Source organism: Psittacula echo, assembly GCF_963264785.1.
Source record: "Psittacula echo genome assembly, chromosome: Z".
Lineage (NCBI taxonomy): Eukaryota > Metazoa > Chordata > Aves > Psittaciformes > Psittacidae > Psittacula > Psittacula echo.
The window spans coordinates 24,624,077-24,643,511 of NC_137742.1; the positions used below are offsets into that span (position 1 = coordinate 24,624,077).

Consider the following 19,435-nt stretch of genomic DNA (forward strand, 5'->3'; position numbering starts at 1 on the left):
AGAATATCACTACGGTATGTGGATGTTTTCCTTTTTTTTCATTTCTGTGATTACCAAACCAAGATATCTGTTCCTTCGGTGGGTTCCTCCTCCTCCCCCCCCCCCACCAGTTTATGCACACAAGACAAAGCAGTTCAACACCAGAACCCAGGGGTGTTTATTTGATTTTTTGTTCTTCTTTACTCTTCTGATTATCAAGATTTCTCCCAAAAAAGGAAAAATAAAGAGTCACTTCCTGTTCAGACTTGTCATCCAGTGATGTTTTTGTATTTCTGTTTGTAGAGAAACTTTTTTAGCCAGTGTATATTTAATATTTTTCAATCTCTAGCTTTCTCTACTATCTTGCCTTCTAGATACTATGATGAAATCTTAAGTAGAAATAACAAATCATATACAGATTGCCCCAAAAGTGGTAAACAAGAAAGGCAGCTTTATAAGCCACCTCCCCCCCCTTCCTTGTTTTGGCTGAGTTACAATTTAAATCTTTCTATATAAATATTCAGAAGTTAAATTTACATTACATAAATTTATATTTTCCATTCAGTAAACTGATTTTATAGCATATTATCTGTAAAGTAGTAGATCTACTTCCAGGTTAGCTGTTTAAAAAAAAAAAAAAAAAAGCCATGCATGTGTTAGCTTTAGGCACTTCCACTGTATTTATGCTTAGTTGTCATTTTAAGGACATTAAAGAATGCCAAGATCAAAAGCCAACAATTTTATTCAAAGCAAAGAGTTCAGTCTTCCTTTCCTGTCATCATTAGCTAGTCTCAATTTGTTTGAGAAGAGGTAAACGGACCTTATTAATTTGGTCAGTGTTCAGGGTCATGCTTGCCAGCTGAATAAACATGAAAAGGAAAATAGATTTTATCTCCTAGTGGCTTTTCTTGGAATTTGAGAGGGGATGCTACACTAATCATTCCAGAGCAAGATAGGTCATCTCTCTTGAAGTATCCTTTTCTTTCCCACGACTCCCATATTTCTAACAAATCATGTACCTGCAAATTGAATTAAGCACTGGATTTCCTACTGCTTGTGCAAGAAGCTTAAGTCTGCAAAAATAAAATAAGTTGCACCTTCTAAATTTGTCTTGTAATCGGGTATCACTGTTCCAGTTAATGAAAAGTTAAAATACTTCAAAGTGGTATATTCCTGTGGCTTTTTAAATCTGATCTCACTTGCAGAAGTAAGTAAACCAAGAGATCAAAGAGAACTGTCATACATTGATCTTTCTTTCTGAGGCTCTGCTTTTATAAATCCATAATGTTATGGAATGGCAAATGCAAGGCAAAATGTATCCCCTAGCTGCACATTAGCTCAATTGTGATTTGAAACTTGCTCGCTCTCTGTGATTCATTGTCATATGTGATCTGCAGAGGTATGACTTGTGTTTTCTATTCTTTATTTTGCAGTTCCTCTTAACCCACACTTGCTCAATATGTGTTTGTGGTGTATGCATATATAATCGAGAGCCTCCCTGCCTGCCTCACCCGTATTATCAGAAGACATAAAAAAGTAAAAAAAAAAAAAAAAAAAAAACCAAAAAGAAAAACCAGCAGCAGAGGATTGAAGTCTGAGCCTTCATGTTTTTTGTATGCTTGATGCATGTCTGTTTTCACCCAGGGTACATATACGAAAGAGTAGGTAATGCGTGATTTGACTGGATTAATTTGCAAGTGTGGCCATGTCTTCAAATAATGAGTAACTTCACTGTTTCTGTGATTAAAACTCCAAACAATGATGTAATGGTAAAAATGTGCTAGAAGTGCTTGAACCTCATGCACAAATCTGGGCCATTTTTTTGGGGGGAGGGGCTTATTATGTAAGTTATTATATTTCTTCAGTGTGTATGCAAATTAGCTGCTTCCAGGGGCTGTGTTCCTTCTTTTGACTTTGATCTGAAACAAGTAAATACTGATTAAAGTAGACGAGAAATGTTTTATGACGCTTCTATGCTTAGTGTTATTCTGCTTTATGCTGTACGTCAACAGGTGTAGTATGAGTTCTTTTTTGAAGACTTTAGAATAAGAATTTCTGTGCCAATCTCACTTCCATCATTCAGTGTAAGACTTAAGAGTATAATCTCTTGAATAAAAGTGTATCTTCATCATTCTGGAAGTAATGTGGGATTTTTGCTTTGTTTGAGGATTCAGTGTCAATTGGATTTTAAGTTATATTTGAAAGCGTTAGATGTGTACCAGAATCCTTTTACCTTACGTCTTTCAGGTTCTGTGCATTAGCTCTTATAGCTTTGAAAGACTAAATTCAAATTTTTAATGATGGCCAAAGACTGAAAGCTCTTCGCAGTGTAGAAATATGGGTTTTTTGGGAAATGGAAGAAAATTCTGCATGTGAAAGTTATAGTCTGATCTTTTTCACTTTCCACTTTTTTTTTTTTTTGTCTGATGTATTCCAGCCTCTTTTCTTGTAAGGAACGTTTTGGGGTTTTTTTCCCCTCTTTGACGCTATATACCTCTGCAGAGGCTTTCCCTGGCTTTTGTGGCCACATCAATTCAGTATGAGGGCTGTTAACACAGAAGCTCACAGAAGGAGTCATCATTATAAATCATAAATCAAGCATTGTAACCCCAGCAATGCTGTCTAAGCCAGTAACTCTTGTCCTAAGTTCAGGCATTTTTAGAGAACCTGTTGTCCAAGAATGTTGGCATGAGGTCCTGGCATATGATTCCTAGATACTTGCTTATCTGATTTTTTAACCAAATCTGCCTGAAGACAAATGGGAAAATGTGGGAAGAACTTTCTCTGTTCTGCCATTGAAGGTCCTAATAATAACTGGGTAATGGTGTTTTGAGATACTGATGGTTTAATGGCTTGTTCTGAGAGCAATCTGAGCACTTTGTTAAATATTCTGAAATACAGGCTTTTTTAAATACAAATTCTGGGAACTGGGTGTCATCTGCACAATGTGAGCTTTCGTCTCTAAGATTTGTGAGCAGGTGACTTCCTGATTCACCTGGAAAGTAATCAGCTTAGGCCTGACTCATGAAAAGAGCTTGCAGTTGTTAGTGAAAGAGAGCTTAACAGCTTCTTTGCTTTATCTTTTAAACAAGCTGCTATTAAAGGTAGGATAGGGACTATTATGGAATTTAGTTTTGGTAATTCAAAAGAGGGAGCCATGGAAACCTTACCCACAAAGGTTTGACTCTGATACATAAATCTAGTGCTTCAAGGCTGTAAACAAGTGGTCAAATAATTTCAGGGAAAATTCAGGTCTTAGGATTTCCAATTATCTGGAACATTTTGATATTTGCACTTTATAAATACAAGATAGCATACTGGTTTTCAGTTTTCCATGTTTGTGCTGTGGCTTACCTACTGTAACTTGTTCCATGCTCATATGCTAGCTAACATTTATTTCTGCTTTCTGAATACATAGGGATAAACCATTGGCACTGCTTAAGCTTGTGTGATAGTGAAACTAATACAAGGTCGTGCTACTTGACCAGCAGACTTGATCATTATAATTTTTCTTTTATTGACTGTAATATGAAGTTATAAAAACTCCTGAAATCCGCTGGACACTGTGGTTAGTGGTGTCCCTAACAGTAAAGCTTGTTCTGTCGAGAAGGTTGTACTTTGTGTGCCTGACGTAAATCTAAAATTGCTAGGTGAGCTATTTGTTAATGAACGAAGCCCTGAATGTTGTGGTTTTGAAGCTAATGTGAACCTAACAGGAAGACTCCAAAATATGTTGTCTAAATGCCAGGATGTCTTCAGTTAGTGTGGAAGGGAAGAGTGTGGTGATTCCTCTTCCCTTGTATTTATAGAGAAACTTCAGAGGAACCCTCACACACGTGGTTAAGGTTGGAAGGCTGAAGCAAAACACATGTGAGAATATTAAGTTTACGAATTGTTTCTCCAGTACCTTGCAAACTTTTACCTGAAGTTTCTTTTGAGTTGGATTTAGGACTTCACAAAGAAAGGAAGAAGGGAAGTACCTTCATGGTATGTTGACTTGTTGAATTTTAAGGATCTTCTCAAGGGTACCAAACCCCCACATTTCTTTTGATAATAGCCTTAAGTATGATCTTTCTCTTATCCCAATCTCTGGCTTTCCCTGATGCAGTCTTCTGAAGACTGTCGGTGAGATCTCTGATGCTGAGGTGGGACCTGACAGCAATACAAACATCCCCTTCTGCTGACAGCACCTACTTTTTCTCTCGGAGGGATGTGGATAGGTGCCACAAAGATCCAGTTGTGCAGACTAATGTAGTCCAGAGCTCTGGGATGAGAATGTGCCTCTCTTGATCTGGATTTTAGAAAAGGAGCGTAGTGTAGATTTTTCATTAAGTTAAATGTTGGCTTGAAATGAGAGGAGGAAGTGACTGGATAGGTTGAACATTTTACCTTTTGTTTCTTTCATTCTTCAAGTCTTTACATCTTTGGGGATGTAGCCATCCAGTCAGTGTACTGTCTGGGCTTGGTTTTCTGACTCAGCTCTCAGAGAATTAGAAGGGAGCAAGGGGTCTGCCTTTCTCCAATAACCTCAGTCGTGGTCAGCTGTTAAGTGACTTGGTGAACATGTACAGGCTGAGCAAATAGTAAGATGTCACTTGTGTTCAGTCTGCTATTTTTCTTGACTCTTTTGTCTTATCTGGAGAAGCTGGAATGCTTCCCTTCTCTGGAGTCAGATGGCTTTGCAAGGCGGATGCAACTGGAAGAGCATGCTGCTGTTTGAGCAGTTGCCTTTTAGATGAATCAGGCAGAGGATAACTGTCAGCTGAGACAATCCCAGGATTCTCAAGCTTGTGATTCAGCAAAGGTTGCGATGCTGAGTTTAATGCATACACTGGTGATCAGGCACTTTGAGATTTTCTGCCAACATTTCGTCTCAACAGATGATTGTTTTTCTGACTGGACCACATGCTGACTTAGAGGACTGTTCTTTCAATAATTATGTAAACTCCACCTGACTGCTGCTGCGAAGACACACCTCCATCTGCTGGCTGACAGGGACTGCAGGTTCACTGTGCTTCATGTTGAACATCTCAGGCTGTCTTTCAGCAGTCTGTTCCTGAGTATTTCTAGAACTTCAACTAAATGCGCAGAATGGAAAAGAAATCTGACATTAGATTTCTATTTTGTCCTTCGTTATAAGTGGTTTGCACTCTGTGCATCAGGAACTGCATACCCTGAAGTCATTGTTCTGGAGGTAAAACACCCGACAGTGCCAAGTCATCTTATGACAGCAGTAAAGAGAAGCGTTATCTGCAGTACAGACTGTAGAATAGTGAAGACTCAAATGGTAAGGTGAAAGTGGAAAAAAAAATTTAAACATTGAGGTTTGCTTTGCTTCATTCCTGGTTCTTCTTTGCCTAACACTGGCCTCAGGCTGTTTCCTTTCTTATGCTTAGACCACTTCCAGTAAATTAATTTAATTTCTGTAGTCACAGAAAATAGCATCATGCATGGAAGCACCGTGGATACTTACGAAGACACGTGCCAAAGAGCTTAGATGCAGTAGAGGGCCCTGGCAGAAGCAGGGCTGCCTGAAGATAAATGGAAGATAAATGGGCTCAAATCAAGCAGGCTGGTAGGGGCGGAATGGCTTTTTCCTTACTGTCATTACTTCTTCCCTTCAGGCACCTGTTCTGTTTCTTCCCTCCCTCCCATTTTGGGGAAGGTATGAGTATGGGGACTCTGAACCAGCAGTCTTGAGCTAAGGTGTTAGGAACTTGTAAAGGTTACTATTTTTATGAAATGCTGTTACAGAGGAAATACTTGTGTTAGTTTTGGCTTGCTGTTGAGTCAGGATTTCTGACAGGGGTGTATTTCTTAATGAGGCTATAATGTGTGTTTGCAGCTACAGCATGGGAGTAGCCTGGAAGAGATTTATGTTCTTTCTTGTTCTTCAGCAGTCACTCCTGGAGAGCCCGTTGTTTCATGTTATTCTTGCGTGACCTCCTAGTATGCTGGCACTGTGAAACAAGAAGCTGTAGGAAAAGAGTGTTCAATTGATGGTGTTTGTATGGGGCACGAATAAATGTAGTGTGGCACTCTGAGTCTTGCCACATGCATACAGTTCTACACCTTTCTTTGCATCTGCAAAAAAAGATGCAGCAGTAGTATTATTGGGAAGAGTGTGGCTTTGGGAATGTAGGCTGCCTGCCTAAATGTAAAGGACAATTGAGTGTGGTTATATTTCTTAATAAATAGATCTGTTAGTTACACTAGTTCCCATATGATTTTGTGAAACGGGAACATGCATGGAGACTGCATTTCCTTTGTTGGAAAAGCTTGCCAAGGTTGCTCAGTTTATTTGGGCATCTAGTGTGCAGTTGTTATAGGAAAGAATTCTGGATCCTATATTCCCTGGATGGGCAGGAGCACAAAGTGCTATGGAGGTTGTAGTCCATATGAGTAGATCCCTAACTGAAATCTGTATTCCATGGTTTATGGGACAGTTGGGCTTTATGAAAGGGGTGTTGAAGTGTTTGGGATTGGTTCCTTCCTGGAGAGGAATGTACTGCAGAAATGTTGCATAGAGTTGCTCCCTGCAACTTCAGTAGGGTATGCTGTTGATCAGTTACATGCCAGTATTCAGGAAAAACAAATTTTAAAGCTAAACTCTGCCAAATCTTTATTCTATTGAAATTACATACTCAAACATTTTTTTAACATATAAAATAGGGTGGTTTTTTTTTTTTCCCCAAATGGGCTTTATCTTGGAAACCACTAACTAGTATATGTAAGTAAGGAACATTTAAGTCTTAGCCAGAGGAAGCTTAGTGAATTACTGAAGTAATAATTGTGGGATAGCTTTGAGATTCGAAGTTATTTGCTCTATTGGCTGTATGCTACTTACTGGGGCTGACCATTACCAATCACTTTCTGAAGTTCTATGCAAATAAAGACAAGGTAACTAAGAAACCAGCTTGTGTATCTGAGTTGCTCTGATTGTCCTTAACAACTTTTGCTGTATATTTATTCTAAACTCCAAGAGGGGACTGCATCTCTTTTAGTGAAACAAGCAATTCTGCAGAATCATTACAGCTACTGTCTCTCTCTGTGCTTCAGGAGAGGACCCTTTTTGCCATTTTTACTCTTCTGGACTGCTGGGGTCTGCCTGAGAAAGTAAGTTCATGTATGTTGAGCATTGAAGGAAAAACCTTTAGAAGTGTGTCCTCCTTTGCTGGGAATGTGCTTTCTGAAAAAATGAATAATTTCTAGAGAAAAATCAGCATCTAAGTTTTGGAAAAAATGCTGGAAGCCCCCCCCTTATGGGTTGTGTTGGTGTGTGGTTTGGTTGCCTTTTTTTTTTTTTTTTTTTTTAATAAATATTGCTCCAGTAACAAAATGACAAAACTAGAGCTTGAATTTCCTTGTTACTAGCCTTGCTGCTTTGTTCTGTAATAGAGTGAGTTTAAATATTCTTGATGCAAGTGAAGAGTAGGTTTCTGGAAGGATACACTGACCTCAATACTGCAGAGTTTTTCTTGGGGGTTAAACCTGGATTTTGGCTTTAGATAATGCAATGTTTTCCTTTTTGTGGAATAGTTTTATTTAATAACTTTTACATTCAATATTAAAAATATCCTGTTACTAGAGCAGTTGAACATCACTAGAAAAATAGGTTAACTCCCACAGTGGTACTTAGTCACACAAATCATAAATTTCAAAGCTTTTAGCAGTGCATGCTTTTCCTTGTGGACTCTTGTTACTATGGCTTAGCAAGACTTTTATTTGCAATTCAGGATATGGTTTCCTGGATTACAGTCTGCGACTTACCAGAATGAAGGAAAACAACTAAAATGAAGTGAAGCTGGACTGTAGGTGATACAGATATATCCAAACAAGATGCTGTTTGTATATGTGGATGAAACTAATTAAGTTAATTTGAAATAGTCTCTGATTTCATGTTAGACCTTTCCGAACTGCTTCTCCTCCCTATACTTGAGAAAGCCTGAAAGAAGCTGTTTTGGGCCTTTTTTGTGTGTATGACATACGGTTTATGTCAGCACATCAACTGTTTGAATAGAAAATGGTTTGTTTCCAGATAATTTTGACTCCAAATGCCATTATTTTTAGCCTTCTCATTCCTTACAGTAGTTTGAGTACTTTTAAATAAAGAAGTCCATTTTCAAATCTGTGTTATGTCTTTTAGAGACTTCAGAATTCTAAGCAACTGACAGATTTCTAAATCATGGAAAGGGCAGTATCTTTGCCTCCTAATAGCTATAGTTTTCAGTTTTTGAAGTGTTAAAAATACTTCTATATTTCAAAGCTCCAGTGGAACATTACTGTAGTCCATAATATCTGCCTATTAAAAGGACTGTGTGATTTAAAGTTTTCAACATTGACTTAGACAACTTTTTTTTGTTTTATGAAAGATATGGGGTCCCATTCTTTTGAATAAGACAATGTAACCCTGAAAATACAGGATGTGGTATGTTGCTCAGTTGAAGTGAGGGCACAAAGCTGATTTACAAGTTGGTTAAAAGGCATATGGTCTATGCTGCCTTACAAACATAAAGAGTCCTAGTAGACCCGATAATGGAGGGGTGTGTTATGTGTGTAGTGGTTGTTGTGCTTTTGACAACACTCTCCTTTCACTAAGGGAAGTGCAAAAAAAGTCAAAATAAGACTCAGTGCAGTGTGAAATATCATGGGTAGAACTGCATTTAGTTGCTTATGAAAGTAGGTTACTTTAGCAAAATAGTATTAGAAAACTCTTCTAATTCAGATGCTACTGCCAAGGTGCAGGCATTGTAGGGCTTCATTGCTAAGTCTTACACTCTAGACATGTTAATGAAACTTGCATTTAATTACTTATGAAATTCATGATGATATCAAAGTAATCAACTGTTACAACTTAGTATACAACTAATCCTTGTAATTTAGAAAGTTCTAAGTCATACTGAACTTTTAGGAAAGTGTATATAAATCTCTGAGGTGATATGATCTATAAATAAAACTCTGATAGACATAAAAGTAAATCTTCTGTTAATTTTAGGTTTTCTATATGAGAGTGAAGAAACCAGAGCAGCTATAAACCGTTTGTAAAGACAAACGCAGTCATTGTTTTAATTTGGACAGTTTTTACATGCCAGTCCTTTTTGTGCTCTTCTACACATATACACTGATGTCTGTTCTTTCAGATATATTGTGTGATTTCCCTGCCTAGTGGAATTTAATACAGTATTTTTTTAGTCTAAGTAGGCATCTTTCCTTCTGCCACCCATCAGTGTCATTGTATTAAATAGCTACCTATTTAATTGGAAAAGCCTGGATAAAAAGACCAAGATGAGCGAAGATAGGCCTAGTTAATTATAGTAGGTTTTACAATGGGGATATTTAGAATGTATGGGCAGTTTGTTGCTTAGATTACACAAATAATTAAAAAGGGGGTGAAGTACGTAAAATCGTCCCTTATTGCCTTTTTGGTTATATTCTCACATGGTCTTAATGGTATTTCCTAATTGTAATACTTCTTGAAGTTTTTCAGGCAGAAAAAAAAAAATCTTCCTTGAGCCAGATAGCATTAATAAACACTTATGGTAATGGTAGACCTGGGTAAATTGTCTGAAACTGACAAATGGCATGTGACAGAAGATGTGAAATGCAGTGGAGGCACTTAAAATTATGAACATGGTTCTTGGTTATTGTTCTTAATTACAGATCTCTCTCTGCCAAATGCAAATTCGGTTGTGCTCTCCCTTCCCCACGTAAGCATGCCCTTCTGATATTTTTTGCTAAAAGGCTAAAGAGACTACAGGAAAAGCATCCCAATCAGAATTTTCTGTTAGGCATCTAGGGTAAAACTATAAAGCCATAAAATGCCTTATTCTGGTTCACTTTCAAAACAGTTCAGGAAAAGGGTTTTCATGGCAGCTATTGTTAGATAGCTGCGCGTGATATCTTTCTCAGCACTGAATGGGAAGAAAGAGATCAAAAACCCCTTGTCTGCAAGGTCTCTTGTGGCAAGGCTGCATTATTTAAAAACTTAGCATCATGTTAAAGGCAAACTCAGGGAAAACCTTTATTTTCTGGAGCTGTATGTGCTGCTTGTGAAGGTTAATTAAAAAATATAAGGAGATACTCCTACTGGTAATTATTACTAATTTGTGCTCAAGTACACACATACCCATGACTGATGCATTGATCAAGTAAAATATTCCTTGTCTAAATCAGAATGTAAATTAACAATGCAACCCCTTCACATGAATAATCTTGCTTTCATCTTGCATTGATTTATGGATCAACTTCAGCTCCATTACATGCTGAGAACCTTTTACTCCAAGCTCATTTCATCATGGGTTTCTCTCTTTTGTTTTGTACCTGCCTTGCATAAATGTGTAGTGATTCCCTTTGGTATGTTACTCATAAGGAAAGTGATGCTGGATTTGAAGCTTTATATGGCAAAATGGATTATTTAATATTTTCATAGTCTAAATAAGTAATAAAAAAATAGAGATTTTTTTTTTCTTACTGTGTGTAAGGGTTATGTCTCCCATTCTTAAAATTGAGATACTTGTGAACTGCTGTAGCTGGAGTGCCTGTTTACACTTAAAAGTGCTTGGTAGTGCTTATTAGAAAACTGCATTACAAATGTGTTTTCCATTAGTCAGAAGAATAAGTTGATGAGTAGGAATTCTGTAAGTCACTGAGTAGGTACCTTAAACGCTGCATTATGGTCAAGAAGCTCTCGCTGTGCTTGGAGTAGCAGTTGTTCAGGGTGGCTTGCTATGGGGAGCTGGTCAGTGGAACGAAGAATGCTTCACCTTGCATTTTTATTTTTAATTTCGCTGTAACTGAGGGAAAAGTGAGACCTAATTGAGCATGGATGGAGCAGATAGGCTTGCATAAACAATTAATTTTCTGAGGCCTCCAGTGCAATAGAATAAATGAAACCTTTATAGGTAGTCTAGGAGCTTATTGGTGAATGTGAATGGAAATAGATTTTATAAAGAACTAAACTGCTTTCACTTCATTAGTATTCATGGTATAACAGCCCCCCCACTTTCCAGAGATATATATTCTCCTCTGAAATACTTTTTTCATGAGACGAATGATGATGGTGTCAACAGCTGATGAAGATGAATAGGTCTTTCTTATGTATTTCAAATTTATTAATTTTTTTTTTTTTTTTGCAATTGAAAGTGACTTTGAAGGTTAGTTTTACTAAATTTTCATCCTCCTAGTTAAAGAGCCAGGAAAAGTCTTTCTTAAAAACCTGTGTATGAGCATTGAAAGTGTTTGAAGTAAGGTATACATGTGGATGCCTGCACATACACAGTGTATAAATACATATTTTCATGCATTTGTCATGGTTTTCTTATGCTGTAAAAAGGGTCATTAAAATAATTAAGGGTGAAAATTCTGCCTGTGATGTCTAGAAATATCAAAGTTCTTTTTCCGTTTGCTGTGTGGCTAATTTCACTTTCATTGAGATATTAAAGAAATACTCAATGTGGCTATTTTGATATTTTTCTGTACAGCAGAGTATAGTGCACAGTGTTGATAGTGTTACTAATAGCTCTGCATATGATAGCAAGAAAATGAATACAGTCATACAATATTAAAGAACAAAAATCTGCCAAAAAGAGACTTTATGCAAGACTTCTCTTGGCAGTTTTCTGTAGGTTGGAAAGGAAGTGGTGTTTTTTGGGTTTTTCTTTTTGTTCGTTGTTTTTTGTTGCCTTTTTTTTTTTTTGTCGGAGAGTAAGGAAATACTACTTTGGGTCATGTAATTATATTTTTCATTTAAACTTATTTACATTTGTTTCCTAGTGTTTCAGCTGAAAACTTGATTGTCTCTTCCACTTCTTAGGAGTAGATAAGTCAGTGAAAGCAAAACAACACCCCTGAAGCATGTGCTTTGTGTTAGGAAGCTGTGATTTCTGAAGCGAAGTCTGCCATGCCCTGCAGAGTCGTGCCTGCATAGGGACACAACAGGGGTCTGGCACCACTGCTCCTCACTGCCAGTGGGCCTGCTGGAAGGAGAATGACTATTGAAGTGCTTGTGCCAGTGCGTGCACCTTAAACCTGCAGCGTCCTGTCATTTCCAAAATGTTAGGGGGGGATGTATGGGGGATGTGTGGCTTTTTTATTGCTTAATGCTGCAAGCATGCAGGTTTCCAGCTGTTGTCCCTTTTCCCCAGCAGAGGTGTTTCCCAAACTCTGGCAGCCACCCACTGGGCTTGGGAGGTGGGTTGTGTCCCTGGTTTCCTCTCTAATGGCAGTGGGGGTGTTTCAACAGCTTTCTGTTGGCTTTCCCTTGCTGCCTCCCAGCTACTCACTGGGTCTGTTGTAGTGGGTAGCTGTGGCAGTAGTTACTGACAGCAAATTTCAGCACTACTAAACACTTTTTCCTGCCAAGATGGCTAGCGGGATGGGGGCAGGAAGGGAGTATCCTTCCTGCTGCATAGCGATGGCACGTACTACTGCACATCTGGGCAGCAAAGGGTGGGTTTTCCTTTTTTATCTTCTCTTGTCCAATTCTTTCAAATGTGTGGAAATGAAGGTGAAATGTGAGTGTGCTTCCTGATGCTCAGGCAGTGCTCAGAGAAGCTGTACTTTACAGAAAAGGGGACTTTTCTTCTAGATGGTACACTTAGAGCAGGACTGAGTGGGTTGGACAGACCCGTGGAGCCCTACTCTCTGTTTTCAAGATTTTTGGGATTAAATTGTCAAACAGGCTTCCTTATAGAATCTGCTATGTTGAGTCTAGTCCCTCTGCGTGTTTCCTAGTTGGGCTGACCTCCTGAGCTAGTGCAGCTTCACCCTGGCGAGCAGCCTGCATGTGATGCTCTGACTACTCTTGGCAGTTTTCTGTAGGTCAGAAATGAAGTGGGTTTTTTGTTTAATTAATTTTTTCCCCCTTGTCAGAAGCAAAGGCTTTTGTACATCATGTACGTTCCTAGGAAGACTCCTGTATGACTGTTAGATTAACAAGAAAGTCTTGATGCTGCCAGCAAGTGACCTATGTGATCGCCTTTAACCATGAACTGAGCTATGCTTGCATATATCTATTTAGAACCGTGTTCTGGCTTTTGACTCTTGTTGTAGGGCCTTACAAGAGATCTGCAAAACCTGCTCTTAGTTAGTCTTTTGCTTAATGTTCATTAAAGATGGGTAAGTCCAAGGATACTTAAGGCAGGCTGAGTTGTTGGAAGCAGTGTCTTCAGTACAAATACTGCTCCCTTTGTTTCCTGGAAAGGGAGCAGTCCGTCCATCCATCAGAGTGTGCACAGCCAGCACACAGGAGGCTTTCAAGAACTGAAGGACTTGATCATGTTGAACAAAACTGTTCAATCTTAACTGGGGTAAAGTAATAATTGGCTCAGATATCGGTGTGCATGCATATTTATAGGCCACTTCTTGGCCTTGTAGAACAGTGTGAAGGCTATGCTTCATTTTCTGTGCAATCATGTGTAAATGTGTTTGTGAAAAAGCGTTGAATGCAAGCTGTTTTGGGTTGGTGATTTGTTTTGGTTTTTTTTTTGGTTTTTTTTTTTTTTTTTTTTTTTTACATAATTGTAGCTGATTCTTCATATTTCTCTGAGATTTATTTATTTATAATTGACCAGAGGTCAGATTTATTTTCAAGAAAAATACAACTGTTTTAAAGGCAAAACTACCCATTTCACACCCATTCTAGAAATGCAACAAGATAATCTGGATATATCTCTATTGATCCTAACAGAATTCTTAAAATATTACTACTACCTAGGGTATGATAGGTAAGAATATGCTATAGAAAGGCATCATGATCTTTGTTTGCTAATTCTGTTTACTTATACATAATATATTCATATATTCAGCATAATAAACTAGACAATTTTGAACAGTAACTTTAGGCTTAGGTATTGTGATTGTGTGATATAAAACTAATAAAATCGTTAGTGGTGACACTTTGTGAACTTCAGAGCTTTGCAATGTGTTTCTCTTCTTTACCTTGGTAAGGGCACATTTGCAGTGTCAGCTGCAGGTTGCATTCATATGTAAATTGGGAGTTGCTGTATGAATGATTAGCAAATGATAATCTGACTGTAAACAAGATCTCTTGTGCCTCTTATCCTTTTCCTGCAACAGGGAGTTGACTTATGTTCTGTCTGTGTAGTAGCTGACAGACTGATGGCCCACTGAGGAAAATGGAGGTCATGGAGGAAAGTGACATAGTCCAAGGCTTAATGTCTAGAACAGGAATGACAGATGTCATTCAACTGGGGAACTAGCAAGGTCTTCCAGCCAAAGCTGAAGGAGAGTGAAAAGGCAATGCCAAGTTTAAGAAATGTGCAAAGTGTCTTTGTCTTCACTATCTTTGGCTTCTTGAAGTGGTGCTAGGTTTTGAAGAAGTGTTTACTTTTATCTCTGTGCAGAATTAGGTTATTTGTGATTCTCTGGCAAAGCAGCGACTGCTCTAAGGGCTGTGAATATTCAGAATAATTGCACAGTTCTCTAAACCCTACTCAAAACTGAGGTGGGTTAATATTGCTTGTAGGCAGAAGGAGTAGAGAATATTACTACCATCAGCTGATGGAATTGGAGCCTCTAATGATCCTGTTTAGCTGCTGGATTTGATCCATGTTCATGGAGATTCCTGTGTATCCCCAGATTACTCAGATTGCACCCCCAAGCTGCGTCCTTCAAAAACTAACGTTGCTGTGACCAAAAGCAGTGGAGCTGCTCCTCACAGATGAGAATAATTGCAGGGTATCTGTTGGAAATCTGTTTACAACTCTGCTTGTGATGGTATTCAGACCTCTTGGGCATCTACACCACCCCATTGTAGCATTTCTCTCTCGTCTAATTTGGTTCAGCTGAATTGTCATCAAGCATTTGGAGTAACTGAAGTGCGCTATGCTCTTAATTGGCTAAAATGCCTTTTTTTTTTTTTTTTTTTTTACAGATTGTAAGATGGCTCTTGGAAAAGAAAATCCTATCCTTTAATAAGATCATATTCAGTGTTGCTCTCTGTGTCAGTGCAGCTAATCAAAACTCATGTATCTGTGCCAAATGTAATTTGACTTGGGTAGAATATTTAGGTGGTAAGAATATACTTCTCCCTCATACCCAGTTCAAGGAAGTTTGTATAGTTTCCCTCAAAAAAAGTGCTTTGCTGGGCTATTGTGTTTCAGCTTCTGTGCTTAAAATGCTTGCAAAGGAGCCAGATAGAGAGGCAGCGTGCTGAGAGGAACTCAGTGTAAGTAATGTAAAGAAACAGATTGATTTATGTTCCTAGCAGTCTGCTTTGCTCCAAAGGGTCAGTTGCTGTTGAACTAGTGGTGGGTCTTAACAGGCCTTAGAAACATGCTTGCTTTTGGCATGGCTTATATCTGGAGATGCAAGAAACAGGAGGGGTTTGTTAGGTTTGTGAAGCCATGCTCCTCTTAAGTATTTAGCTTTATAACAATAGAGTTTTTACAGAACAATGGAAAATCTCTTCACTACCAGGTAGGCTCCAATACTTTTGTCCGCATAGGACTGGAGTGTGATGCTTTTCATTCTCGCTTTTTTAACATCTGGATAGATATGATGCAATTTGGCATATTTGATGACAACATACTTACTAGTGGAATGTTATTTTGGGACTTATGGTTAATAATGAAAACAACTAAGCAGTAGAACTATGCTGGATATTTTCTGCTTTCGTTGCTCTGTATGTGAGAGATTTTGGGTGTTACCTCTCTTTTGGATTGGTGCCTGACTGAGGGAGGCTTAAAATGGGTGACAGCACATAGCCTTTTTATGGAAACTTCAGAATTTAATTTAGATATACGACCTGACCTAAGGTAAAGTCAAGTTGTGCAGTGTTTAAGAGGAAGAAATTAAAATGCTTAATAGTACATCTTTGTTCATATTTTTAAGACTGAATATTTGAGCTATGTTTTCCCAGTTTCTGTGGGAAGTAAGAATATTGCCTGTGGAGCGATTAGGAAGGTTTGGGGTTGAAGTATTTTGGACGCTAAAACCATAGTGGGTGTTTCAAGAAAAGGTGAAGCTGAGCAGATGAGTTCAGTTCTCATTTCAATTTTTTTTATTTAAAAAAAAAAAAAAAAAAAAGAAGAATTCTTGTTGCAGCAAATCTCAGCAGCTCAGAACAGCCTATTTTCCTTATCCTGGTGTTATCAATGTGATTGCATTATCTTAGCTTCATTCACCTTCTTGTACCGTGGATTTCCTCTCCTGAAATCCATTATTTTCTTTCTGGCTGCCTCGCAAGTCATTGTGTACACGGCTCAAATTGTACTTCTAAACACTGGTGCTAGGTCTTATTTTGAACTGGTTGTCATGTCCTTAATGTGGGCTGATGTACTTGATATGACTACTTGATGATATAATTACCAAGCAGAGAATTCATTCTAGCTGTAGAATAAATGCACGATGGTAGACAGCTGGATTTAATGCTACTGAGGTTTTTAAAAACATGAAGATAATCCTTTCTGAGTAGGTGAGCTGTTAAGAGTCCATGCTAGTACTGTGTGAGAATAATTTAATTTCCTTTGGACAAAGGTACCCAACTCTATTCACACAGAAAATGAATAGCTTCAAAATATGGGGATGGGAGGTTTGAGGACAAATTGATTCCTGCATAATAGGAGGAAACTGTCAATCAAATTCAGTCCATGTTACTATAGGATCTTTAAATCTTTGTGTAAAGTCTGTGATAAGGATATTTTGATTTTTCTGTTCTATGTAATTTTTAAGCTGCTTGCCTTTAATGGTACTGTCTGTTCCTTTTTGTAAAGGTGGGGGGGTGGGGAATAGCATTTATGCGAAAGCCATTACCTCCTAAATTTTACAGTGCTTCTGTAGAAATTCATCATACCTACAACATAATCAGGCAGGGTTTTTTTTATGAAATGCATGGAAAATGGATTGGAAGAAATTAATTTTATAGAACGGCACATTCTGCATAGATCGGAATTTGCCATGTGTTTTTTGTCTTTCAAAGTGCCTTTGTTGGAAAGGAATTATTCTGTATTTAATGTTGGAGGAGGGAGCGTTTTTACATAAGTTAACTACCCATGCCTTGTGAATATTAACAGCAGAGACTGGTGGTGAGATGTGTACTGATTAAAAATCCCTCTCTAAGGAGCCCGTATACACTCAATGGCTAACTTAACTCCCTTTGTTCTGTAGGTACAGGACTATCAAATGTACTTGCTTTCATATACTATGTCTTAGCTGTTATGGGTCTTTGAAGTAGTGACTTTCAGAAGTAACTTCTCAATGCCAGAGGCCAGTGGGGAAAACTGCCCTCTGTTACCTTACTGCTCCTTAAGTCACTATGTTTACTGAAAAAGAGTGTGGAGGGAAGTGTGTGCTTGCATTCAGAGTGCAGTAATGTAAGACAGTAGGCAGAGCATGCAATAGCCAAAAACCTCGAAGTATAACATGAATGTCTGTCTGTTGGCAGCTGCTTTATTTCTTGCAATTTGATGTCAAGCAAGTTTCATACAGACAGGCACAGGCACACACAAAAGGTGCAACCAACCAAACCCTGGTTCTCCTGTTGTGCTTGTATGCCATCCAACATGGAACACATGTCCATATAGCTAAAAAGCATGAAGTAAATACCAATAGAGTATTTGCCCAGCCACAATTACCTGATGTGCTGCGTAGAAGCAGCTTGAGTAAAATTATTTAAAATATCTCTGGTAGAATTTCAGCTACCCTCATTCCTCAAGATACTTGCTTTGATCTTGTCTTGTGACCAGCAGTGCTCAATCTGTACCTGATGGGACACACAAGCTGAACTGTCATTACTTTCAGGTTTACAAGAGGTCTTTCAAATAAGTATTAACAAGTTTGAATAGATCTTGCTAAAATCTTACTTAACAGAAGTAGGTAGTGTCATTTTTGGCTGAATTTAACTATTGTGTGTGATTTGAATATGTGCCATGTTGCATCTCTTCAGAATCAGCTGTGTATTCCAAGGAAGCAGGACCTAATAAAATGTTTTCTGTTGATTTCCCTTATTCAGACTTGAACGCCGTGCTTGGCATGAGAGGAGGGCTGTTCTCCTGAGAACAGAAAGCCTCTTAATCTACTGCATAGGTTTTTTCTTGAAGTAAGGTCTGAATGTGGGCTAGAAAACCCGTCTGGGTCAAATTGGTTCATCTAGCTGTCTGTTCTTTTAGAGTAGCCTGAGAAGTTACTTAGAGCTCACAAGCCTGGCTACTTTATGCAGTCCCTTTCCCTCATATTTCCACAGCATTCCTGGAGTTGTCTCAAGGCTGTTTAAGGGTATATGCTTGTCTAATCTTCTTGGTTTACTAAAACAGCAGTTACAATGTAAAAACTTCTTTAAAATAACACACTGTACACGTTATAGATCTAATTTTGCCCTTTGGAAGGAAAAGTGTGACTTCAGATAGCTTCCAGGAATACTTTGTTGATATATGTGTAATTGTTTCCGTAAAGCAGGAGGAGTTGGCCATCAATATGAAAGCGTTAACTCTGAGATTTCCATGTTGTTTATTTGTAGTGCTAGACCCTATTATAATGTCTTCTGGTATAGTTGCTTCAGGTGATGGGGTGGAAGATGATAGTTCCATTGTGTAGACTTAAGTGTCACTGTGCAGGGAGCTTAGTGCATTTGTTGACTTTTTTTTTTTTTTTTTTTTTTTTTTTTTTTTTTTTTTAATCTTTTATTTTTTTTTCCCTCTCAGTCAGCGAGCAGCTCAAGTATTTTCGCATAGATTTCTGTGAAAGATTCATAAAATAATGTTCATTAGAAGCAAGATGTTGTCAGTCATTTCCTTTTTAACTGATTTGTAAATTCACCTCGTGAACTATCTTAGCGCTTGGAAACAAATATTTGTGATATACCCATGTTTGTGAAATATAAATAGCAACAATGGTTAATTAAATATTATTTATGACCCCAAACCCTCTTAAGTTAGGAAATTGCTAAAGGCATGGGCTGTGAGTGCATCAGTTACTTCAGTGTCTGTCATGAACATGAATTAGTCTTAATATGCTGAAGAAGCAGATTCAGAAACCATGGTGTTTCTTGATGCTTTAGAAGTGTGTGTCTACAAACGCTTCCAATAAGCTGCAGATTTGATCTAAAAAAACCCCAAGCCCCAAAATACTGACTAGCATGAAATATTAAATACAGAGGAAACTCTAAACATGGGATTTGAAATGCTTTGTAGGATGTAACAGTACTTTTGCTGTGGGATTAACTTTTTTGTTGAGCAGAAATTGGCTTCACTGTGCATCTTCGTTGGTGATCTTGACTCCTTCCTTTCAGCGAACAAAGAGGATGAAGCAGTCAGGTATGCAGGTGATACTCAGACTGCCTGGCTGATAAGTCTCATCACGTGAACTGTGAAAATCTGAAAGACTGATGTGCTTGGATTCCTGAAAAATTTAGAAAAGAGTCACCGTTTAAATGTTATAGAATAACGTTTGAGTCACTTGCAAAATAGTGACACCGTGCAACCATACCGATTTGAGAAGG

The 19,435-nt window shown here is 38.1% G+C and overlaps 1 protein-coding gene across 1 annotated transcript in view; it reads left to right on the forward strand.

The window, feature by feature from the left end:
- MAST4 (microtubule associated serine/threonine kinase family member 4) overlaps positions 1–19,435 on the forward strand; it is a gene marked incomplete at its 5' end in the record, with an annotated part of 284,622 nt that overhangs the window by 38,349 nt on the left and 226,838 nt on the right. The window lies entirely within an intron of this gene.